The sequence below is a fragment of the Zonotrichia albicollis genome, chromosome 17, assembly GCF_047830755.1.
Source record: "Zonotrichia albicollis isolate bZonAlb1 chromosome 17, bZonAlb1.hap1, whole genome shotgun sequence".
Classification (NCBI taxonomy): Eukaryota; Metazoa; Chordata; class Aves; order Passeriformes; family Passerellidae; genus Zonotrichia; species Zonotrichia albicollis.
In genome coordinates this window covers 12618854-12645058 of record NC_133835.1, presented here as the reverse complement: position 1 = coordinate 12645058, position 26205 = coordinate 12618854, and the positions used below count along the sequence as shown (strand labels likewise).

The following is a 26205-nucleotide window of genomic DNA, read 5'->3' as shown; positions in this document are numbered from 1 at the left end:
CCTCATCTGGACACATCAGTCAGCAATCCTGTAATAAATGTGGTGCAGTTTGGTTTAAAAATTGCATGGGGAAAGATATTCCAAAGGAAAAAACCTGGTATTTGCAGGGGCTGCAGTCCCGGCAGGGACCATCTTCTGCCTTTTTTCCCTCACATAAGCAGCAAATGGGTCATGGAATGGAAGTGCCAAAACTAATCTTTCAATCTCTTGTTTTGTTAATATGAAAAATGTATTGCATTTTTCTAAAAGGAAAAAAAATAAGACAAAGAAAAATTACTTTGTCTGGAACCAAAAAGTAAAAACCCCAAAGCCTTCCTTGTGAAGTGAGCTAGGAGTGACTTGGATAAACACATCCATTGACTTTAAAATGTAATACTTTTCTTCAGAAGGGATGAAGGACACGGAGGGTGTGTGTGTATCAGAAAACTATTTACATTGCCTTAACCTGGATTCACCTTTCTTTTCTCTATGGTATTTATTTTCTTTGTATAATGTTCTTCTCCATGTTAGCCTTTCTGCCATAATTGCAGAAAAGGGTTTGCAAGAACTTCCATTTCATTAAGTGCATTTCTACTTTAACCTTGATGCAACTTTTATTTCTAACAGACTCTTTCTAATTTTCCACATTATTTCTCATTTCATCTTCATTTCTTGATGACTCTTCTGCCCTTGTTGAATCCTTTTTCCTGTAATTTTTCTATAGATAAAGCCACTAGGACTGATTAGCAAAGTAATGTTGGCTTTTGCTCAGTATGAGCCAAAGCTCATAGTCCAGAAGACTAAATTTGTGTCTTTTCTGTTTGTAAAACTTTGGTAATACAGCTTCTCACCATGTGAACAAAGATCCACTTTAAAGAACCACATGGTGTTAATGTTCATGCATTTGATTTATTGGGACACCCATTGGAGGAGGCTTTGCTGTTACCAGGAGGCTGCCAATACTCAGCAATAACTGCAGGGCTGCTCCTCTCCCTCCAGCCTCAGCATGAAGAGGGATTATTACTCCTTTACAGTGTTTTCCTTCACTTCCCCAGTGTAAGGAGATGTGTGGGATGTGGGAAATGGCCTGATCACTCTGCAGAATAACTTGCTGAAACACATGATGGAGAGGAGCTCAAAGTGTTTGGGCTTAGTTTGTAACCCCAAGGATGGCTGCAAAGAGACTTGAGCAGAGCTCTGCAGTCCAGGGGAGGCCTGAGGAGGATTGTAAGGACACAGGCAGGCTCAGAACCAGTGCTTTTAAACCAGCACGAGCCACAGAGCTGAGGAGCTCTGTGTGTGATGGCTCATATTGGGAAAACAATGTCCCACTGCATCCAACCACAGCAAAAATGGAGTGCGGTCAGAACTGATCCAAGGATGGTTTTTTCCCATGTGAAACCTGATTAAAAGTACCAGAGGAAGCCTTTGTGGTTGAGAATTAAGCTTGTTCAGCAACCATATAGGATAATAAACTTGTCCAGAGCTATAATGGTTACTGTTAAACCCTAGAAGTATTTTTAAAGCTAATGCTTCTGAGCTGAAACCAACTTTCACTCGTTACAGATTAAGAAGTGTCTAAAGCAGGGAAACCTCCCACACCAGCATCGAAGGGATTTCATACCAGCGCAGGCTGGAGACTGCTCAGGGACCAGGATAGGTTTTATCAGTAATGAGCATCTTGAATTGAAGATGCTTACATGAGCGCTAAACTCCTTTAAAGAGCTTGGCCCAGCCCAGAGAGAAAAAGGAAGGGTTCTCCAAGGTACGGTTATTTCTTGGGGCTGTGTTGGGCAGCTGCCAGCTTTATTCACAAAACTGCTGTTTTCCTCCCTCCATAATTGCAGTGGCACAGAGCCACCTCACAGAAAAGAACTGGCACATTCTTAAGGTCCTTCCTCCCCCCTCAGCAGAGCTCTTAGGATGAGCTGGCAGGTGCAGCCACTGTCTTCCCACAAAAAAATACATGTGACCTCTCTTTGCTCCTTCAAGCTCAGTGCCCACTCTCAGAGTCGAATTTTCCAGAGCTATGAATGTCAGCATTTGATTGTTCAGGTGCTTTTTCACATCAAAAGCTTTCAGTTTTGCTCCTCCAGCATGTGAAAATTGATTATTTATCCTTCCAGTGCTGAGGCTGATCCTGCCTTGTGTCAGGAGCACCATCAAACCAGTGGCAGTTCTACCCAAGTCACCAGGAAGTTTGCAGTGAATTGGGGTTTGCGTTGTTGGAAAATGGCAGTTAATTAGAACCAAGGTTTTCTGTGCAAATGTATTTGTTCTGCTAAATTTAACTCCAGACAGGGTGTGAAACTGCCGAGCGAGGAGGCAGAGCAGGAGTGTACCCCTTTCTGTCTCTCCTGCCTCCATCATCCAGGAGAGAATCTTTTGTCCAGGCCCCTCACCTGCACTGTGGAAAGTTATTTTCAAGTCTTTTTTACACAATGGTGCAAAATCTTTCACCTGGTGTTCCAAACAATGGGTGAGGGGGCAGAGAAATCACTGATTTCTGCACCGTGAGAGATGGATGCTCTACCCTGGTGCCTCAGGCATTCTTCCAGAATAAAACAATTACCTTATTTTTTCTGGGAAAAAAAAAAAAACAACATCAGAAGTTTTCAATTTCGTTCCTTTGCAAAACAAAGCAAATGTTGACACCTGTCTGTTTCACAAAAGATAACTGTGTTTCTCTTATCCCTGGCATTTTGAGTGGTGTGGTGACCCATACTTGTACCCACCACCTTCTGCAGCCCCCTGACACTAACACTCCACCAGTCCTGGCACATCTGAAACTCCAAGGTCATTTGTAAGGACAAGATAAAATTTTCTTTTTAATAAACATCTTCTTGTAATTAATACCAGTTCAGGTAATTGGGAGACCTGGGTGAGGAGTGAGGATCAGCCCCATATGTCTTATCCTGACTTCCCTGAGCTTTTACTCCTTCAAAGCCAAGTGTGGACCACAGAGGAAAGAGCAGAAAGAGTGAATTGCAAAATCACATTCTTTTCCCTCAAACACGAAGGGACTTGTTTGCTGCAGCACGTTGGGTTTGGTAGAGACAGAGTGGAAGCAGGCTGGGGAAATAAAGCTGCGGTTATCAGCTGCCTTTGTGCCTGCATTACGGTAACTGCACCAAGAGCTGCTCCTGCCCGTGAGCTGCCAGCAAAGAGCCCTCAGGAGGCCAAAGCCTTTGCTCCCCTCTTGCCCAGGCAGTGTGGCTCATTTGGACGTGTGGAAGAAAGTTTGACACCTTTTTGTTTCTCGAGGAGTGAATGTGGGAGCAAGGGGAGAGGAAAGGTGAGGCAGGAAATCTGGCTCCTTTTAAAGGTGCTTTGATAATCTCCTGCACAAAAAGCAAAAGCCCTCAGGTTTCTCACATTGTAACATGGAACATGGGCTGCTTGAGACCTACAGTTATAGCTCAGTTACCAGGAGTGAAATGCTTTACTTGCCTCAGGGGACACGTGAAAGGAGAGCTGCCCCCAGTGCACTGCTAGAAGCCATGCCAGCAGTTCAAGTAATTTTTTTCCAAAATTTTATGATCTGATGCTTGGATTACATTTGTTTAGCTCTAGAGGTGTGAGGTCTGAAAAATTTGTCAGAGGAAAGAATAGCCCCAGCTCCAGACATGTGTGCATTTGGAGTTCAGCTGCAACCAGGACACTGGAAATCCTTGAGGAGGGATGAAGTCACAGGATGTCTTGTCTGAGACTCAAAGTGCAAGAGAAGAGAGACACAGCTGGTGGCAGAGAGTGGGAGAAGTGGCTGTGAGCCAGCTGGGGTGAATCCAGAGCCAGGTGAAGCCACCTAAGGCTCACCTGGACGTGTCTCACTGTGCAGTGGATGTGTTCCACCCCAGCCAGACATCCTGAGGAGCAGGAGGGGCTGGACATGAACCATCATACTCAGCCACCTGCACTGCTATGAAAAGAAAGACCACTTCCAAATATAATTTCATTAAGCTATTTTATTCCCACAGCTTTCCCCTCAAATTTAAGACTTCAGACATTTATTCTGTTGTTGGAAGGTGACTTTGGCTATCACCCTGTCATGCAGGAGGGGCATTGAAGCAGGGAAGTTTGTGACATTTCCAAGGCCACAGGTAGAGCCACCCTCTGCCCCAACCCAGGCAGGCACTGGCAGCACACAAGGACCAAGAAGCTGGCATGACAGCTTGGACAAGTCTGTGGGAATCCACCCTCAAAATCCCAATTCAGGGTTAAATGGCAAGGCAATGACCCCAGGACCCCAACCCTATATCCTTCTTTGCATCACAGAGCCTCCTGTTCCAAGGAAATATTTTCTTGCTTATCCCTCCCTGACTGCTTTTTCCTTCCTCATTTCCTTGCTCCAAAATTCCCTTTTTCCCCTTCAGCCTCCCCAGCACAGGTCCTTCTGCCAGCCTGGGATACCCTGACCCTCCATCATCTCTGCATCCATTCACTGACATCCAACATCTGCCCACTGGGACAAACCAAATCCACACCTACACACACACACACACACACAGACACACTTCAGGGTTTGGAGACACCTGGGTGAGAGCTGCTCCTTTCAGAAACCCAGTGGAAAAGAAAAAGAAGACAAATGTAAGGGAAAAAAGTGGACATATGGTAGACCTAATAAAGAGTGATAAAGTCCTCTGATAGGGCTGGAATGACTCCCACTTAATTACCAGAGCTTTGGACCAGACTCCAAAGCAGCTCCCTCTCCAAAGCTGAGATAAATCCCTGGCTCCTATTTCCTGCTCTTGTGCTCAGACTGCTCACAGGGCCCATCCTCCTGCTTTATTTATATTAGGGAGTCACTCATTCGTAATTCATCGGAGACTGGAGCTCACTTCCCGTGTCAGGACACAGATCGTTTATAAAGAGATAAGGGACTGTATTAGCATTGGAACCCCGTGTTTGGAGATGCTCACATTCTCTCTCGAGATGTTTATCACCAATAAACACAGCAGAAAATCTGACTTCATTGACCTTTGCTTCACAGATAATTGTCTTTCACACTGTACATAAAATGTGACATTTATTTAATGTAGTGCTGTGCTGGGTCCAGTGGAGTTCAGCACATAACACTGCAAATAGAAGCTGTAGGTGCTCGGAATGTTTGAAAATATTCCTCTAGCAAACCTAATTAGGGGTTTTAATTGTCACATGTGCTGCTAGTATATTTTTACTTGATCATCAGGAATTTCCCCTACCACCTCGAACCCAAATTCATTTGTTTTCATTTGAAGAACAACAAAACATATAATTAGCAGGCACATGACAAGACTTCATGATGGATTAACAGCATTTCATAGTTGAAAAGAGACCTGTAGACAAAAGGCCAATGTTAACAGATATTCACTCCGTGAGCTCAAAATTTCCACCCCATCTCTAATTGTGCTGACATCGTTTTTGCACACTGCATTTATGGCAAGGAGTGAGGACCGTTCGTCTTTTATCTTTGAAATGTATTTAAATGCCTTGTCCTCTTCATGACCTGTAAAAAAAAAAGCACCTTTATATCCTAGGCAGGTAAATATCAAAACAGTTTTTCATGTAAGATTGAAAGAACTAGTACAGGTGCCAGCAGCAAAGACTGGGCAAGGATAGGAAGTGCCTTGGGGACACCCTTTGGTTCCTATTTTAGGAGTCTCATTTGCAGGTGACAGGTTTGACTCTGCCAACTGACAGTAAAGGGTGGAGAGGAAATTCAAATGGCACTGGGTGCATTGATAGTGGGTCAGGGGCTCAGTGGTCAGGGGCTCAGTGGGTCAGCCCTGGGCACAGCAGCCCTGGGGAGCTTCTCCTGTGCTGGGATAACAGAAGGAGGCACAGGGGGTGACTCCATCACAGCCCTGATGCTGATGTTACTTTGGAAATAACAGAGCAAGTCTTGGGTGCCCAGCTCTGCAAGCTCGAAGGAATGTGATTTCCAGTAAGTGGTCAGCACTCACCTCTAAAAATAGAGGCACTGAAAATCACTGATGACTTTTGATAGTCTTGGCCAAAATCAACTATTTTTAGCCCATCTGTTCCCTCTGAGCTCAGTGCTCTCAGGAAGAATGTATATTTTGGGGGAAGGGGGGAGGCAGAGGTTCCTGTCACTTTCACAAGAGTGAAAGTTGAAACACTTTCATATCAAGAGTACTAAAAAATGACAGAACCACTTAATTTCTTTAAATGGATTTGAGAATGTTGCCAAGTTTTGTGAGCAATTAAATTTAATGCAGGATAAGATGGCAGGGATGAAGGATAATTATATGCTCTCAAAAGCTTGGTCTTTTTGTAAATGAAATGGCCTTAGGGAGTTTTCCAGAAAAGTTTGGGCTCAGCCTTTTAGTTCCAGCAAAGCCAATTGCCAGTCGTGGCTCTGCATTAGGTGTATGTGACAGGATTTTTAATGATTTCCCTCTCAGATTCCCAATTCAGCTGCCCAGCAAACTTGACAATAGTTTGTTTTTTCTTTGGCAGTTTTGTGCAATCAAACCTTGCCTGATGTGTTCACTTCCCCACAACCCTGCACTCTCAGCAAGCAAATAGTTCAATATACTGGGAATATATTGGATACTGGGCAATTTATCTGGCAGGTAAACACTGGAAGGTTTTGAGGTGGTAGTGTAACAAATGCATCAATGGGAGCACTAATTACAGGCCCTGCTAATGAGCCCAGACCTGTGAGGGGTTTGATAGCTCCTAAGAGGTGTTCAGTGCCACCATTCCCTTCGCTGGAAGTCAGGAGAATTAATTAGTTCTGAAGAGACAGGAACTGATCTGTGAGAGTGTGTCCAGACAGCATTTCGTGGCAGTCTGAGAAAGGAATCTTTAAGAAGATTAGAGGCTCTGCCACAAGGCTCTATCCTTCAGAATTTGAGCACTGACTCATTTTCTTTTGAAGTTATTTGTGAGTGTTACATGAAATTATTAATTTATCACTCTTCAGACAATGTTAGATGATCTATTCATGAAAACTTTTTCACTTTTCAGAAATGCTGTAAACCCATTAGTACTGATTCTCCAAGATCAGTTGTTTAAGAACCTGGGGGAGGTGATACAATATTCTCTGTGTGATGCTCATTACTGCCCTGATTGGAAAGCCTCACTTAGCCAGACACGTAACAGAGACAAGACAATGTGATTTAGGCACTTTATTCAATGTATCTGGTAGTTAATCTGAACAAATTCCCAGCAATGGAAATTTTAAGAGGAGAAAGATTATTATAAAGGTCATGAATTATTAAAACATCATAAGAATGAAGGATTAGCCATTAAAAAGGAGTAAATCCCTTGGATCACTCATCTGATGTTTGCTATTCACTCTTGCAGGTTGCAGTCTGACAGGTTACAAAACACAACCTTAGGCCAGAAACCAACTCCTTGATTCTAAGAGAAGGAGAGAATATTTGTGAGCAACTTGTCCAAACATGTGAAAATATTCTTTCCATCTTTTTATTTTATCTTTTTTCCATTTACATCTTTTATTTAATAAATCTGTTTTGTGTTATTTTGGCAACACTGTCTCCATGTAAAACATATTTGATTTGCAACTAGCTACAAAAATATTTCCCAAGCACATTCCAACCAGCTGCAAGGATGATAATCTTACAGACATTTTTCTTTTTATGGGTTAATTATATTTATTTTTAGTTGAATTGCTAGGCTTATCCTTGGGAGCCTGTTGGATCCTGAAGACGCTTGCATTTGCTGTTGGGAATATGGCACAAGCAGCAGCACTGGATAACATTTATCAAGGCTCTAATAGCTTTGTTGTTGGGGAAGAGCTGGGAATGCCATTTGCCCAACCCCACCTACAGATTTCAGGACCTAACAAGCTCTGGAACAAACTTTGCATTTCAGTTTTGTGAAAATGATTTTATCTATTGCTGGAAACCCCTCCAGCACTTTAGAACAAAAAGAAGGGGGGGGAAAGAGATAAATATGGTTTTATCTGATACATGCATTTGCTTCTCCAAACATGGCAGAGCATAAATCATCCTGCCTGGTCCATGGCATTGCCCAACACTGTATCTGTGCCCTACAGTGCCACAGAGCTGCTGTGCAGTGCCACCCTCAGCCAGGACAGAACCAGCTCGGGTCAATCAGGTGTCCATGTGAGCCTGCCTGCTCCAGGGAGATGCTCTGGTGGCTCAGTCCAGCTGCAGAATCCTTTCCTCAAGGGCATGGATGGTGCCAATGGATCCTGATCAATGCAGCTGGAAGTGTCTCCTGTGATGGGACCTTTGTGGCACTGCAATGTGGGTGACAGAAAGCAGTTAATGGGAATTTCATCTCTCATGATTAAAGGCACCACGTTCTTTTCCGTAGGAAACACTTAACTTCAGATTGTGTAATTGCAATTTCCTCTCTAGTTTTCTGCTCTCTTTGATCATTTCCTATCCTCCTTTCTTGAGAGGAGATCCTGAACGCTGTTAAGCAGCTTTTGTTTCAGATATTTACATTCAGTAACTGATGCCCAGTGTAGAGTCTGCTAATGGCTCATTCAGGAAGGAATATGCTAAGTGTGAGGTACAGTGAGGCTTATATTAATCTTATGTGTTCACAGCTAAAATTGATTTGATATTTTCAAAGATTTTGAGGAATGGTGCCATATTTGAGAAAACAAAACTAAATAAAACTCGAGTAAAGATTTCCTGATTAAACATTTTTCACAGGAACTAAACCTGAAATCAAAGCTGGCTCCAGAGATGTGCTCAACGTGCCAGTAGAATGTTGCAGGTGAGGCTCCCTGTTTGCCCATTGTTTATGATTATGGTGCTCTGAAAACCTTATAATAGCAACAACTTGATGTTTTAATATTTCATAGATGCCCCATCCCTGAGTCAATCTCTGAGGCTTGAGAGCTCTAGAGGCAGATGTGGTTCTCATCCCTGTGGTTCTCATCCCTGTGCCTCGAGTGCAGCAAAGTGTGAGAATCAAAAGTGTTTCAACTCATTGCCTGGAGGGCTCCTGCGCATTTATATTGGCCTAAGTCACACCAGAATCCTGTTCCCTAAACCTTGAAAACAAATCCTTTGGCTTCAGGAAAGAAAATGGATCCACAACAAATGGTGTAGCATTGCTTAATGATTTCCTCACAAATGCCTGCCTCTGCTTTGGAGCTGTGAAAACAGACATGGAGACTGCTCTCGTTTCAGTCTCGGGAGGAACCTGACAGGTGCAGAGACAGAGCTGGTCTGGATAACAAACCCAGAGGTTCAGGCACTGCTAAAAAGGCTTCCTGCACACCGAGCTCAGCTGAGGGCTGGCTGTGTCTCACTGCCATGAGAGGAGAGTCCTGCCCTGCTGCAGTGTGCAGGCTCACGTGTGCTCAGCTCCCTGCAAAAGCTGGAGAACAGGGATGGAAGGCAGGTTCTCCACCACCTGGGACTCCCCAAGATCACAGGGACAAGCGAGATCAGAAGATTATATTATTGGTTCATTGAAAAGTCTGACAGAACTAAACAGACTAGAGCCAACAAATCCATGCATCCCCTCTTGCTCCAGCAGAGTGGCAGAGCTGAAAGGGAGTGTATAAAGCAATAACCTTTCTTTTCCTCTTCAGCAAGACCACCTAGGTCCCTCTCCACAATTTGTCTAGCCTGCTCCTGGAGACAGCAGCCTGCACAGTCTGCAGCTGTGCTTCCCAACCCTCACCCCTGGGAAGCCTTTTCTGATGTTTTGCCTAAAACTCTTCAGCTTTAGTTTAAGCCTCTTGCTTTTTCCAATGCACTTGGGTGCAGAGGAAGGCTTTATTTGTAAAATACTTCATAAATCGATAGGAGGTAAGACAGAGTTTTTCTGCTTCCATTGTTACTTATTTACTTTTAACCAGAAATTTGGAGGATTTATTAACTTCCTCAGAGTGATTCAAATAAACCATACAGAAGAGCAATAGGTTTCTATGGAATGCTTCAGGGAAAAGTAGTTTCATGCACTACTTAACCCTGGTGTGTTGAAGTCATGGGAAGTTTTGCCATGGAGTAAAACAGAGCCTGGATTTCAGCCAGTGAGTGGCAGATTTCATATTGGTGTATTTGTGAGGCTCCACTGGCTCATCCATCCTGAGAGAGACTCAGTGTCTTCCAGGTAAATACACATAAAAACCGTGGAGCCTCCAGTAGGTCTCACTGAGCTGTGGCCCCTTCACCTCCCTCCAGAGCAGAGACAAGAGATCTCAAAGCAGGTTTATTTGGGGCTTGATTGATTTGCCTGATCTTCACTTTAAATAGAGAAGAAAGAGCTGAGAGTGTAACTCTTACAATGAGAACACAGGCTTGGAGGAAGAAATGAAGAAATAGAGATTGTAGAAGAGGTGAAGACTCATGGCAGAGCACCAGAAGCCTCAGCCCCATCCATCCCTCACCCCAGGCACAGACCAAAAGCCCATCAGTCACAGCAGTTTATTCCTGTCAAATGATTCCTGCTCCCAGCAGGAACCACGGGACCAGCACCAAGCAGAGGAGGTTTGAACCATCTGAGCTTATCACACAGAGGTTTCACAAAGTTCACGTTACAGAGCCCCAATGCATTTTACAGCTTACTTGAAGGAAAAGGACTGAAACATCCAATATATCTCCCACAGCCTGACAACCCAGTAAACACTCCAGCAGGATAACCATGATCCTTAGAACAATGGAAACATTTTAGTTAGAAACTGTAGAAGTTACAAGGCAACGATTTATGTGCTGTGGGGCAAATAAATATTCAGTTCCCATTAATGTTAATGGGAGTTAAGTGGCTAATTCCCCACACATTATGCTGAAGATTTACTTCTTTGTGTTTTATGGAATAAATGAATTTATAGTCTTCCTGGAGGTTAGACCTGAGGAAAACAAAGAGCTCAGAGTTTACTCCATTTTTATGAGGTCATTTTTTTTAAAGCAGGTTTATTCCCTGAACAGAAGGAAAGGTTAGAAGAGCACCAAGTTAAAGCAATCCCCTCCACGGGATGCCAGGGAGATTTGTGGCAGGCATTTAATCCAAACTCACAGACGGAGAGACACGCAAAGATCCATATAAAATGTCTTAATAACAGAAGCCGGAAATTTGTAACAATAATAAAGGCTGACATTTATACAGAGCCTTTCATCCACACATCTCCAGCCCGGATTTTGCATTCAAAGGCACTCACAAAATTCTGCTGCAAACCACATGTGATTTCACGCTAAGAGGGCAAAACTCATCAAACAGGCTGACTTTGACACTGGTGACACAGACGGCATTGGGGTGGCTGTTTAATGCCCCAGGAAGGTACTTCAGCATGTTTCCATTTTGAAGCTTAGAGTATTCTCATTAAATTAAATTGATTTTTTCATGTGGTATAGACAGAAATGAGCACCTTGATGAACTCATACCTACACCAGCACTTTACAGTCACTCTCTGCCTCTCCTTGAAAAAATCCCACAGCATTTGTTCTCTTTGTCTAATGCTCCAGTCTCTAAGATGACCCCATACATTTTCATTTCTGGCTAAAACCCATTTAAAGCCAGTGTTGTGAACAAGTTAAAAGTCACAAGGATCCATTGCCCAAGATGTGAACAGTATGTCACAGTGTCTGTGCTCAGAGACAACCAAACATTCATTCCAAACAAGCACATTTTTCTCTTCCTCTGTTAAGGGCTGCTACACATTTGTGCCGAAACTGAGATTAGAGATTATGTATGAGACAATTACACATTTGTTTCCCTTTTGCCTGATCTGAAAAAGAACAGCTTCAGAAAGAGGGAGAGAAAAATTCAGGGCAGTGTTTTCAATAGGGCACAGTAATCTACCACAGATAAGCAGCAGTCTTTTTTCCTTATTCAAATGTTAAGCTTTCCCAGGAAAATAATATTTTCCCCTGACTGGTCATTCACTCATCTGTAACTCCACGCAAACAATTTCTTTTCATTTGCAGGGTCACTCTCACAGCTTCATTTTGGTCAGACATTGATTTTTTACTGTGTATATTGGTTTGGGTTTTTCCCTTTTGGCAGCCTCTCTCAAGACCTTTGACAGTGAGTTCACACACTCATCTTTCATTAGGACCAAGCTCTCTCAGATCACTCGGTATTTGTCAGGCCAGGAGCTGAGGAGGCAGAGCAGGATCCCATGGGCTGGGCACCAAGCTCCAGGCTCTCCCAGCACACTGCTGCCAAGGCCAGGCTCTCTGTGCCATTTTCTGTGAGGGCACAGAGGACAGCAGCAGCACGAGGGCCTGGATGCTCCCTGCCCTGCCCAGGACACTGCTGCTCTTTGGGAGCTTTGCAGTGCTCACTGACTGATGGAGCTGATGGCAAACCCAAGTCAGCCCCTCTCTCCCCATCTCCTCTGAAAGCCTAAATCCCATCTCATATGGAGAGGACTTCCCACAGCAAGAACAGATCCTGGAGGGAAAAAGCAGGGCTGGAATGTGATTTCCTTGCATATTTGAAATGTTATTTACTATCTAGCGAAGCTGTTTTATAGCACCCTGCATTTTATTTTCAAACACTTCTATCGGCACTCACTGTATATCAGTCACTATCTGATTAGAGAAGTTTTCACAATGGTTTCTGGCAGCTTTAAAAAGCTGCCAAAGAATTCAGTGCAGCAGAGGTTTGAACTTAATTTCTGTTTTCCACCAAAAAATAAAAAGGCTGAAGAACAAACAATAAAGATGGAAAAAATGGACTTCAATGACCTTTGTGAATGCAGTACGGCTCAAACCATGAAAAAAATGACCTTTTCAGGGTTGTAGAGTTCAGACAACCTGCTCACAACTCTCTGCCAGGGAATCATGAGATCTATAGTCCCTCTGGCTTCTTTATTAATTTTTGATGAAGAGCAATAAATAAATGTCCTGTCATTACCAAAAAAGCACGTATGAGACACAGAACAAATATTAATTGTACTCAAAGTAGTCCAGTCAGATGGTACAAGTGCATCCTAGAGAGATGATGGACAAGTAAAGAACAAAATATCTTCATTTAAGGGAGACAACTGACTCAGCCCATTTGTTTTTGCTGGCCACACGAGAATTGCATTGTGCCTGTACAGATTACTTTTACATTCTCTGCTTCTCCTCAGGGACAATACCTTGTCTTTTTAAGCCATTTAGTTGTGTTGATAATTTTTATTCTTTACACTAGGCTGTTAGCCAAGGCAAATGTTTATGTTGTTTTAAAAACTTGAAGTGTATCACTGTGGGAAACTTAAAATATACAGATAACTTCAGAAAGCATTTTTGAAAAAAATTGTGATAATATCCCATGTTATTTCACTTTCCTTCTGTTAGCTTTACTTGTAGCAGCGTTCAGTGCCTTCACTGCCTGTTTTTCTGTCCTCCTCCCTTCCCATTCCAAATATATGAAAGTATTGATATAGTGATAATTGAACCAAACCATCAACATTTCTGTAGCAACAAAAGTTACAGAAAAATTCAAAACCATGAAACCAAATGTTATTTTTGTTTTTGAAAGAATGTGTGAGATATGCAGCTGAAATAAATAAAACACTTAGAAATGCATGTTTATTCAACATTAATGCTAAGCAGTGCTCAAAACAGCAATGGAAGGACAGGAAAAACTTAATTGAAAAGGACAAAATTAAATAAGACACAGACTCTGAGTTCACGCAGAGAACATTGGTCTTAGTCAAATGCTACCAGTGCTCTGCTGGGGCTGCTGAGCACACAGGGGCTGAAATTGGAACGATTACAATTTTGTCCTGTGAAGGCTGCTCAGACTGAGTAAAACAAAATTAGATGGATGAAAAGATTCAAGAACTGCTCAGCACCCACTGAGAAACCTCGGGGAAGAAGCAGAGGGAGGAGGATGGTGTCAGGGATGAAAGCAAAGGAGGATCTTCTACCCTGGGGTTAATTCTGCTCTGCCCTGGAAGTGGATCCTGGAAGGACCCCCAGCCAGCAGGACACAGCTCACTGTGAAGGCAGATACTGATCAAGGGAGAACCTGACTGCAGAGCCTGGGGGGCAGATCTGACCCAGCTTCACCCTGAGCTCCAGCGTGAGGAACCACTCGGGCACCCCCTGCCAGACCTGGGGGGCTGGACCAGAGCAGGGGCCCAGGCTGAGCAAGGGCAGGTTTAGATCAGTTATTAGCAAAAATAGACTCACTGGAAGGGTGGTCAGGCACTGGGACCAGCTGCCCAGGCAAGTGGGGCACTCACCATCCCTGGGTGTTGGATGTGGCACTTGGGACTATGGTTTAGTGGTGAACACGATGCTGCTGGCTCAGCAGTTGGACTCAGTGCTCTTCGAGGTATTTTCCAAGCTATTGATTCTCTGACTGTGCTTCTGCCTCAGTTTTCATGCTGAGGGCGTTGTTGTGTGTTTAGACAAGCCAGGGGCTGTCCTGTCACATGAAAGAACTACTCATGTGTGTGTTAATCAGGTGGTGATCAAGCCCCCAGGGTCCTCGAGCTAATGGTGGTCCTGTGTGGACCCAAATCTCCCCACCAGCTTGTCCTCACAAGTCACCATAACCTCAGCCCTAGCTCCCCTTTCCAAGACACACACGGAGGCACAAGTCCCCACAGGTTTGTTGTTTCAGGGATGGATGACATTGAAGTGGGCTGGAGTTGTGTAATGCAGCTTTACTAAGCATGTGCTTTCTATTTGTCACTGCTTAAGCTGTGCTTTCATACACCCAGCCCAGGAGTCCTGCTGAAATCTGCAAAACATTTCCAGCAGTGCAGATGAAGGTCCCGAACCCTCTGCAGTCCAGGAGAGCATCTGGCTGGGGAGGCTGTGCTGGGAAGAAGTCATTTTGATGGAATTAAAGGAAATAGTAATCAGGGTTGTAGTGAGAGCTCTCTTCCTCCTGTGAATGTATTTGGTGGAACAAAGCACAGGAAGCTCGAACAGAAAGCTCCTCTGTGCTCCAGAGGCTCAGGGCGCCCGGCGTCCTTCGGCTCAGCACAAATCCCCTTTGATTGGGGGCAAAGCAGAGATCCTCCCTCAGCAGCACACAATCCTGGCCATGCCCCATTCCATCCCCCCTTTGCCCACTCCAGGGATGCTTTTCCTCTTCCGTACACTTCCTTGAACAGATGATCTGTTGGTGGAATAAAAAGAGAAATGTCAGCTTTACCTCCTTTTCAGTGAATTCCATTGCTCCAGCTCTCCTGCTGTCTCTAAGGGTGCTTGGAGTGTCTGTTTTTCAGCAATAAGCATTCCCTAGCCAAGGTCACACACAGTCTAAGTGCCAGCAACCAGAAACTTTAAATTTCTTGCTGAAATAACTGTACAAATATCTTTTTCACAATCATCTGCTTGTTGTCTTTCATGTGTTTGCTAATGAGCTTTACCTCCTGTGGAAACTCAATGGGCTCTAGCTGCACAATTTTCCAGGATTTGAAAAATGTATCAGTTTTGCTGGAAGGGGAGCTGGTGTTTGTTTTTCTGTGGTGAATTTTGTTTTTATTGCTCTAACTGCAGCTTCACAAAATGAAATGTCTGTCAAAACAAATCAAGAGTAGGAATGCTCCAGACTTACATTTTTGGCACCGTTCTGCAACATCAAGTGTTCATTGTCTCAACTCTTAAATGCTGAGCATGGTTAAAATGAACCTCAAGATCAAGACTGAGTAGATGTCCCATTAATTATATTTCAATGTGCAGCAAGCTTCCAAAGTGGAACCCGGGGCCATGCGGAACTTTTCTGATGCCAAAGCCTGAGGGCTCCTCCAGCTCTGCTCTTGCTGCTTTACTCACTCTCCACACATTCCATCTCCACAGCTCACTGAGAGCAGAGGGGGCTGGAGGAATCCCAGTTTTGCAAACATGTGCCACATTAATCATATTCTCAGTGCCAGTGCTCGCAGCACTTACGCTGGGAAGGAAAACATTCATTACCATGGAGGTTTAGGTGTGCAGTGCAAGCATGAGGAGAATTTGCAGGTCCCAACAAATGCTCTTGAAGCACCACAGTGCAGTGAACTGAAGTATCTTGGATTATGAGCTGATAATAAAAGCAGGGAAATGAAAACAGAACTTGTTTTCTCTTTGAAAATGAAATTATGTCAACTTTTAATTGGGCACAAGCAATTGGTGTGCATAGGAGTTGGTCTGGCACGTGTGTCCTTGAATGCATCCTCCTCAGCACAGCTCGTGATTTGGGGCTAGAGCCTGCATTGGACATGACCTCTGTGGTAATGCCAAATTCTCTGAGTGTAGAAAGTCCTCAGGTAATTAGTAAAGAAAGGCTGAACTGAGTGAAAGTATTTAAGATGAATAGCATTTTCATGATATTAGGCTTCAATGCTGATAATGCTGAAAGCTGGTCATATTTATGATGTAACTTATTAATAATTAATTTCCTAGTACATAATAATAATAATAACTATAATATCAATCACATATCAGCCATGAGCTACTAGTTGTGCCTAGCCATGTGTGTCAAGTCTTGTGTGCCTCAGGACAGCCCACACAAATTTTAATGTGCAATTTCTGTGTCCACAGCTGAACAGGTGCCTTCAGAGGAATGTTGGTAAATACTTTCCTAAACAAAAAATAAATAAAAGAAATCACAGGTGGGCTGCCTTGTTTAATGTCTTCCACATGCAGAATCCCAAAGTCCAGAGTTTTAATAAGGGGGAAATTATCCTATGTCAACACTACTGCAAATTTAAAAAGCCAAAATGAGTCTGAGCTCAGTCATGAGAATATTCCCTCCATGGAGAGCCACAGTTCTCTGGTAATGAAATAATGGGCAGAATGATGCCCAGGGCTGCACGGGGAGTGGCAAACGAGGACAGTGGTTGCATCTACAGAAAAACAAACTCCAGGCTGGGCTCCAGGCCAGCTCTGCTGCTCACCTGCTTCTGAAAGCAAGCACAAGCATTTTCTAAGAAACATTTTATTGCAGCATGAAGAATTGAAATGGGAAGATTCCAAAATATATTTTTTTTGTAATTTTAATTCATCCCCCCTGTGCACCTGCATCTGATGCATTTTTACCAGCACATCTTGCTTTTTCTCCATGCATTCCCCATGTCAGTGTGGTGGTAGCTGTTTACTGCTCCCTTCCCTCTCTGCACTGTGCTGAGCAAGTGTTTGGGCTGATAGAATATGCTTAGCCTTAGAAAGAGAAATATCTTTATTGGTTTGTGGCAACATTTTTCTTTCAACTTTTATTCACCAGGTTTTGTGTGCCTTTAGATGGTGTTTTATTATGATTTTTAGATGTTAATATAAATCCTGTTGATTAGCATTACAGCTTCACTGATTTTATTTCATTAATTCTTATCTTTGCTCCTGTGGATTTTATTAATTTCTATCAGTATATAATTAGGTTTTTAAGAGCCATCATAAAATTCTAGCATTTGAAATAGTCCTCAGAGAGTTGCCCTGTAAATGTGACCGTCTTCAAGCACTTTTTCCCCTTAATAAGGAGTGCTGTAAGATCGTTTGTTTTATTCATGAGATGTCACATTGTCTGATATCACAGCACTACATCACATAACACATCCAGCCCTGTAGTAGTAAATCCCTTTATGTTTCTACATTGGATTGCAATTTGCAATATTAATGCTGCAAGTAATGTATAGTGACAACTGAAACTTTCAGAAGAACATACAATTTCCATTCCAGACACCCACTATCATTCCCAGTAATGGCAATCCAGTCTGAATGTATGTCTCCAGCAGATTTAACAGCACGACTGTCAAAGCACCAGTGGTACTTGTGAAACCACAGCTATGCAGGTAATCTCTGAATAGTGAAACATTTCCAGGAACTTTGACTTTTCCATTCCAAATCTTAATTTCTTGTTATTCCTTCAAAGTACACAATAATAACAATCATAATTATAATAACAGTAATGGTGAGTGGCAGAGTAACTGTGAAGTGTCTTGCAGTAATGCAGCAGTGCCCAACTACATTTCTCTACATGGCACAGCAACTCCTCCTGTCTAAAATTACCAAAGATTTGATGACTAAACCATGGATAACATCAAAAGACAGTTTTGATTTTAGCTCTTGAATGTCCCGGAGGTTTTCCCACTTCTTTCTGTGCCACCATTTGCTGCCTTCCCATCAAGTGACCCATCCATTGTACCCTTGGTAGAAATCCCTGCCTTCTGGGTTTCAAATCAGGTTTATCAGTCTCCTTTTACCTCACCAAAAGTAGCTCAGGCATCTGCATATAAGCTGCCTCAGCAGAGAAACAAACCTACTACCTGGCCCAAAGTCCAAGGATTTAGCCCATAAATCTCGAGGCTTTGATTAATTCCTTTCCTTTGATTCTTTTTTTCCTTCGCAGATGTTAACATTTTCCAAGCAGTTACATGTTACCTTGGTGAAGTGCTAAGAAAATAGAAACCATGTCTGCAATGACACAAAGGATAAAGTAGAATAGCAGACATTGGTTTAATGCAGCAGTCAAGATTAGATAAGCAGCATATGCCCAAGGCTGGATCTGAGAAATTAGCAGGAATGCAAAAGACATCTTTAGCACGTGTTTCTGATATAAAGTCACTTTCACTCAGAGGGGAAATCTGTTGTGTGCTAATACCGATATTTTCTCCTCTGATCCATCAGGTGAAAACATATTGGAAGAGGCAGGATAATGGCATTTCACCAGCAGCACAGTTCTCTTTTTGCTAGAAATAGATTTATTGTGCCTTCTCAGTCAAAACTGATAGCATCCAGCATCCTCCCATTTACCTCTCGCTGCTCCTGTCATCTGGCATTTTTCTATAAACAGACAATGATTTAAGATTTCAGCAGAAATTAAATCATTTTGCCTGGTAGAGGATGGTAAGCTCTGAGGCTGTGCAATCTTGATTATACAGATTTAACATGAAAATACACATGCAGCTAAAATTTGCTTCTTTATTTTCCCAAGATTTAGCAATTCAGGAACACAGTTGTTCTCATCATTCATTATCACAATAATGGTGATCAGGAAAAGACATATTAGCCACGCTTAAATTATTTATTTGGAAAAGTATGTTTTCATATGGAAGTCCTATAATCAAATTTGGGAAGACATAAAGGTTTTCACATTACACTCTGTAGGGGTGATGTGGGGGTATTGATGTGGGGCAATACAGATGTACCCAACATTTCAGAGAAATCTGGGATTCTTATTGAGACCTGCAATCCCAGTCCCAGCTGCCCTCAAATAAACAGTTTCCACTGGGAATCTCATGGCTTTGCCAGTGGAAAGGAGATGAGGTTTATTTCCATTCCTGAGGGCTGTGCAGAAGGGATGGGGGCTGCTCAGAGCACGCTGTGGGTGCTGTGGATCCCACAGGCAGGCTCTGCTCTGTCCTCCTGACTCAGCCTGTGCCGCAGCCCCAGCTCCCTCCGTGGGAGTCTGGCAAGGGGAGCTGTCTATTTTAGGGACTCAAATTAAAGCTAAACAGGAGAGAACACTCCTACAGACACAGAAATCTCTTGCAAAAGAGTGGCTGAACAACTGGACCATTTCTGCAATTATTTCTGTGTATTTTTCAGCCAGATCTTGTAGAGCCTCAGTGGTTTTGCAGTGGGGTTAAACAAATACATGAGGTATCCATTCCCCCTGGTCAGCCCTGAACACTGCTCTCAGACCACTCCTACCTCAAAATTCCCAGTTTTATGTCTATATTATTCTTTTATGTAAGAATCAAATTCCATAGCACACTGATTTCCACAAGGCAGTCATTAACCTCAAATATCTGCTGCTCACCTGATGCTGCTTCCAACATTATCAAAATCCCAGGGCTGGAATTCTCCCCTCTCCCTTCTCCCTTCCCACTAAAGGGCATCACAATCCATTTTTTATAAGTTTGTATACTCCCACACAGCCAGGGCAAACGTGGTGCTGCTGTGGTGTGTGTGTGTATCTCATAAAAGAAATTCTTTTGCCAAAGAAGCCCCACAAATTATAGCCTGAGGCATAAAAAAGAGAGATCTAGATCCCAACTCAGATTTAGATGTGAACACACTGTGATCAAAGATCTTGGAACTAAAGATAATTACAGCCTACTGCAAACATCATTGCTGTTTTAAAAATAAATCAGGCTGGTTAGAATCTTTTCACTGAAAGCACTTCCAAAACCAAAATGGGAGTTGGATCCAATACAATTTTGGGAAAATACTGGGTTTCTAATATTTAAAAAGATATATTAGAAATCTGCAGATTTTTGTATTAATTGCATTTTCACTTGAAGCAGATACAATGTTGACATTTGGTTACCTTTAGAAATCACCCACCCAACATTTCAAGTGAAAAAAAAACGTAAGCAGAAAAGGTTCAGTTAAAAATTTTAGAAGGAAAAGAACACAGCCTAAAAAAAATTGAAAAAAGGAGCATGATTGGAGAAAAATAAGCTTCTAAATCAATAATTATAGGATGACATTTTATTTATAAAAGCACAGGTTTTAAATAGGCATCAGCCTTTTAATGTGGGAGCCCATCATGTTGTCACCTGTACCACTGCAGCTCCATCACTGGTGACACTGTCTGGTGACACACTGGAGTTCTCAAGTGTGAATGTCTCACCACACCAGTTAAGGAAATTATTCCTGTCATGCACAATACCTGCATTTTATAAATTACATGGATGAAAATTGAAAATCCTGATTGCTCTAAGCACAAAATTACTGGGATAAATTTAGCAGCTCTTCAGATTTTCAGGGTTCCTACGCCATCAATCCCTCTCTTTCCTCCTGTTATTACCACATTAAGTTAATAAGGTTATAGCCAGGAGAACTATCACAAACAGAGTCAGCTGGTAACTAATACAAATAATTTATTTCAGTTCTGAGATTAATCAATATATGACCTAATTTTTCTAGCTGTATTTTCCTCTATGTGCAGAACTGCAGAGAATCTCAATGGCCACTTCAAAATCCTATTTAAAAATTGAACACTAGAGATCATATTTTCCAAACCTGCCCCGTCTGTCTCTCCTAATTAATGATGTGGTGCACTAAAATAGAGTATTCTGTGTATTCTGCAGAGTGTTGCTTGAAGTTTGACTTGTATGAGTGCCATTGGCTTACACAGCTGTTGCCATGAAAACCCCAAATCATTGTAAAAAAAAAAGAAAACCACAGATGCCTGTGCAGCAGAATAAAGGCAGAAGTAGCACACTGAGAAATGAATCTGCCTAAGCAAGTGTGCCATCAATGCTGTGCACCAAAGGCTGCTCCTCCAAACTGGGCTCCAGCCAACAGCAGAAGTGACAGTGATGAGGTTTCTGTGCCATTTATCCTCAGCCCTGAGCCTGGCAGCAGAGTTAGCACCAGCACCCTTCAAATCAATCCAGCAGAAGGACAGTGGTGAGTCATTTTGCAGGAGAAGTTAAAAACCGATCAGCTGAGAACACTTGTGATCACAACCCCTTCTGTGGCCACCTCAGTGGCAGCTTCCCCAAGAGCAACTTGTGACCACAGATTCTTTTTCTGGTGGATCTTTTCATAGCTGTGTTCTGTTTAAAACCATCCAGCTGCAGAATCTGAGCCCCAGAGCTCAGGCACTAACTCAGCTGTCGCTCTGCACCCAGGGCTTTTGCACAGTGTGGCATTTGCACTGATGGATGATGTACCCAAACACGGTGTCCATGTAATAAATGCATATGAATGAGTAAGCACATTTCATTCCCAAACAAAAATCATGCCTAGGAGGAGGAGAAATCAACAAGAGCATTGGGGGAGAGAGGTCAGGGGAGAGAGCTTTTCTAATTAACCCTTAAACTTCTGAGAACCTGAAAAAGAGTAGACACTTAGTCAATGCACAGAGAACTAAAGATCTGCATTGCCTCTTTCCTTCCCATCCATACCAGCCCCTAACAATGCTGATCCTGCTCAACCTGTTGTGACTTGGTGTAGGCAGGAATCACTGCACTTGTGCCCACAGATTCTGGCATATTCTGGCCTGTTGGTCACAGCTTTGGCTCCTGCCCCTGAGCCATACTGTGCACCCCTATCAGTGCATGCATGATTTAATTCAGCTGGTGCCTTAAGTAATGGTGAAACCTTGCCCACACACGACACAATCAGCAGATCCTCCAGATCCCTTGGGGTTTGTTCCACCAACACAGCTCATCCACCTGTGTGCCACAGCTTAGCCACTACTGTTCTATTTCAGCGGCTTCTTAGGGAAAAGAAAATTCTCTCCCTTCTCTCCATCAGCACATTGTCTTCCTCTTCCCCATCCCACTGGCTGAGGCAAGAAGGAGCAGGAGCCAAGTGAGCCCTGAGGCATGTCTGGCACAGCAGCAGCCCTTTTGCTGTGTGCTGTGCCCAGAAAGCTCTCTCCGGCCATCGGGTGGTCCAGGATCCATAACTTGAGAACCACTGACAGGGAGAAACAGGCTTTCTCTGTTCTACTCCAACACCATTTGGTGTTTTCTCTTACAGGCTGTTCTCTCCACCTCACTGCACAGAGAAAACACCCCAGAGTATCCTGTTCAGAGCCACTTCCTCGCCCTACATCCCAGTGGATGCAGCTTCTGAAAGGAAGCAGAGTCGGCAGGGATGGAGTACTTTTGGGAATCATTCCCAGCATATGGAGACTGCATTCTGCAGCAAGCAAAGGCAGTTCCCTCAGCAAGTGGAAAATGGGCTTCACCTCCCTGTGGTCTCCCTGTGGTTTGCTTCCCTTGCGATATTATTTTTGAACAGCAGGCAGGAGCTCTGTGCTTCTTGTTCTGTTTAGTAAATCCAATAACCAAACCTGGCCCACTTCTGGGTGGTCCTCCCAAAATACCCAAAATCCACGCCAAGGCCATGTGATATAATAATAATAAGAAATACAGGGATTGCTTCGACAGACACCTCAAAATCAATTTTTCAGGAAATGGGATGTTTCAACTAATGTGTCCATTCCATATGGATTTGTCCCCCCCTATTTCTTTTACTTATTCAGTGCCTTTGTCCTTCATTCCAGTAAAGCCAGAATTACAAGCCTGGAAAATGAAGATCACTGGTGCATGATGCTTCACTTGGTCTTAGGCTGTTAGACTGCACAAAATGCCTCCCAGGTTAAGGAATTCAGATCTGGATTGCTGGGCAGCCCGACTGCTTTCATGACCAAGAAAAAGAAAGAGAGATGTAAAAAGCCATCCATAAAAAGCCAGCCATGAAAACCCAAACGTAAGCATGGTTTCCTTTTATTTTCCTGAATACTTTGCGGGTACAGTCAGCGCTGATGGGCTGCCCGGGGCAGGCGGGGATGCGGAGCTCTGCCCGCAGCCGGGGCTGTGCCAGGGCTCGCTGGCAGCCGCGCTCCGTCCCCCCGCGGGGCCCCTGCGCTGCGCTCGCTCCGAGCTCCAGCCTCGGCCCGCGGCTGCCGGGTCCTGCTCAGCCACCTCGGCCCCAGCTCCGTCCCGCTCAGCCACCTCTGCCCTGCCCCGTCCTGCTCCTGCCCGGGCCCTGCTCAGCCATATCTGCCCAGCCCCGGCCCGCTGCTGCCCGGGCCCGCTGAGCCACATCTGCCCAGCCCTGTCCTGCTCCTGCCTGGGCTCTGCTCAGCCACTTCTGCCCCAGCCCCGTCCCGCTGCTGCCTGGCCCGCTGAGCCACCTCTGCCCTGCCCCAACAGCATCGCTGCTCTCCCGCCCGGCCCCGCTCAACCCCTTCTGCCCAGCCCCAGCAGCATCGCTGCCCTCCTGCCCCAGCCCCACTGAGCCACCTCTGCCCGGCCCCGCTCAGCCACATCTGCCCAGCCCCGTCCTGCTCCTGCCCGGGCCCTGCTCAGCCACAATTGCCCAGCCCCGGCCCGCGGCTGCCGGGCCCGCTGAGCCACCTCTGCCCTGCCCTGTCCTGCTCCTGCCTGGGCTCTGCTCAGCCACTTCTGCCCCTGCCCTGCCCCGCTCAGCCCCCTCTGCCCAGCCCCGTCCTGCTCCTGCCTGGGCTCTGCTCAGCCACCTCTGCCCAGCCCCGGCCCGCTGCTGCCGGGCCCGCTGAGCCACCTCTGCCCTGCCCCAACAGCATCGCTGCCCTCCTGCCCCAGCCCCACTGAGCCACCTCTGCCCGGCCCCACTCAGCCCCCTCTGCCCAGCCCCGTCCTTCTCCTGCCTGGGCTCTGCTCAGCCACCTCTGCCCCAGCCCCAACAGCATCGCTGCCTTCCTGCCCTGCAGCGCCTGCTGGAAGCGATCACCCTCAGCGCGCTGTGAGGTGAGTGAAGGGAAAGCACAATAATCCCAGTGCCTCCTGAGCTGAGCGGCGGGACCAGGAGCAGAGGCTGCTCACAGACTCTCTGTGCTGCCTGGTCCCTGCAGAGCAGGGTCAGATCACCAGCCAGCTCATCTCCCTGCTCGTTGGGGATGTCCCTAAAAGTGCTTAACTCTGAGGGAAAATAAACATTAAATTGCATCACTTACAAACTCCTTCCCAGCTACTATTAGTGATGTTGTAACAGTTTTCCATTCACAGCTTTTTGTATATAGCCAGTCTTTTCTGGGAGGACGGGAACCCAAGCCTTTTGAGATGGAGAGGACAGACTGGCCAGAGACGCTGTAGTAAATTCCTGTTCTGATAGCAATCAAATGAATTATTTGGAGCAGAAAGTCTATTCCTTCTTGAGGGCCTGATCCAAATCAGATTACATCAGAAAAATTTCTTTATTTTCTCCATATGCCTGTGCAACAGGCCCTAATTGGATGTCTATGCTCTTATTTGTCACTGCCCTGATTGAATTAATTGCCATAGAATTAAAAATACTGGTTTAATTCATGCTCACATAAATATCAATCATTCTTGTCTCTTTTCATAAACACAGGCCTTAATTCAAGCACCATAATTTTACACTGCAAACATAGCCAAAAAGGTGATAAAGGAGAATTTCACGATCTGTATGTTGGCTGCTACAGAAACAGCAGAGCACAGGATCAAAGCAGAGCAGTGTGATTGATTTACTCTCAGCTGCTGCAATTTTTGTGAAATGTGTCTCAAGACATGGGATCCCATGAAGGGAGCAACTGGTGCCAGGAAGAAACAGTCAGCATTGCAGGAGCTATGTCCTTCCAGTGCTCCTGGCATAGATGTCCCTGTGGATAGACAATCACTGGATGCCCTGTTCCCTGCTGACCTGGGAACCGGCTGTTAAACGGTGCTTACTGAGGAGCTCGGGGTTCAACAGACACACCCCGACCCCACAGAACCTTCCTCCCACTGTCAGCTGGCATTTCACAATCCTGCTGCCCTTTGTTTGCCACATTACACCCTCACAGAGCTGCCCCTGCTCTCCCAGCATGTAAATAATGTAAAAGAGGCTGTTCTTGTACTCACTTACTGAGGGAAATGGTTTATGGTTAATGGACCAGGTGGGACTCAGGAGATGTGACTTCAGTTCCCAGCGCTGGCACACACTTCCTGCACAACCTCAGCTTCCCACACAGCCTCGTCACATTCCCCAGGCCTAAAGCAGAGGATCACAGCATGCTTTCAAACAACCCACGGTGCCAAGTGCCCTGGCACAGGGGACATCAACACGGCACTGCCCAGCGCCAGCGGGGTCACAGCCTGAGCGGAGACACCGCGGTCCCTCCCTGTCCCCAGCAAGGACACGGCTCCCGGAGCTCCAGTGACCTGGGGACTGCTCCCTGCAGTGCCACCGGGGTCCCTTCTGTCCCCAGCAAGGACACGGCTCCCGGAGCTCCAGTGACCTGGGGACTGCTCCCTGCAGTGCCACCGGGGTCCCTCCCTGTCCCCAGCAAGGACACTGCTCCCAGAGCTCCTGCAGTGCCACCGGGGTCTCTCCCTGTCCCCAGCAAGGACACGGCTCCCGGAGCTCCTGCAGTGCCACCAGGGTCTCTCCCTGTCCCCAGCAAGGACACGGCTCCCAGAGCTCCTGCAGTGCCACCAGGGTCACTCCCTGTCCCCAGCAAGGACGCAGCTCCCGGAGCTCCTGCAGTGCCACCGGGGTCCCTTCTGTGCCCAGCAAGGACACTGCTCCCGGAGCTCCTGCAGTGCCACCAGGGTCTCTCCCTGTCCCCAGCAAGGACACGGCTCCCGGAGCTCCGGTGATCTGGGGTCTCTGCTCCCTGCAGCGCCTCGGAGCGAGCCCGCCGGGCCGCGGGGAAGGCAAGGACAGCAGCGATGGAGGGAGCACGCAGGAGCACAGAGAGGGGCTTGTGCAACTGCACAGGCTAAAGGTGAGAGCCTTTATTAAAAAAAAACTGTAAACAATTAAAGTAGCCACTAATACGGGTGGTATGAGCGCAGCATTAATATTTAGGGGAGTGGAGGAAGGAAGACAGAGAGATGAAAGCTGAACACCTTTTTGAACCTCAGCCAAAGCTTTATCAACCATATAAATAAGAGAA

General features: G+C 45.1%; 1 long non-coding RNA gene across 3 annotated transcripts in view; it reads left to right on the top strand.

Annotated features, from left to right (window-relative positions):
- LOC113459528 (uncharacterized) overlaps positions 1 to 26205 on the top strand; it is a 71766-nt gene that overhangs the window by 34113 nt on the left and 11448 nt on the right. For all 3 annotated transcript variants that reach the window (XR_012583007.1, XR_012583006.1, XR_012583005.1), the window contains exons 2-3: positions 22828 to 23033; positions 25930 to 26034. This is a non-coding gene — a long non-coding RNA (uncharacterized LOC113459528). The remainder of the gene's footprint in view (positions 1 to 22827; positions 23034 to 25929; positions 26035 to 26205) is intronic.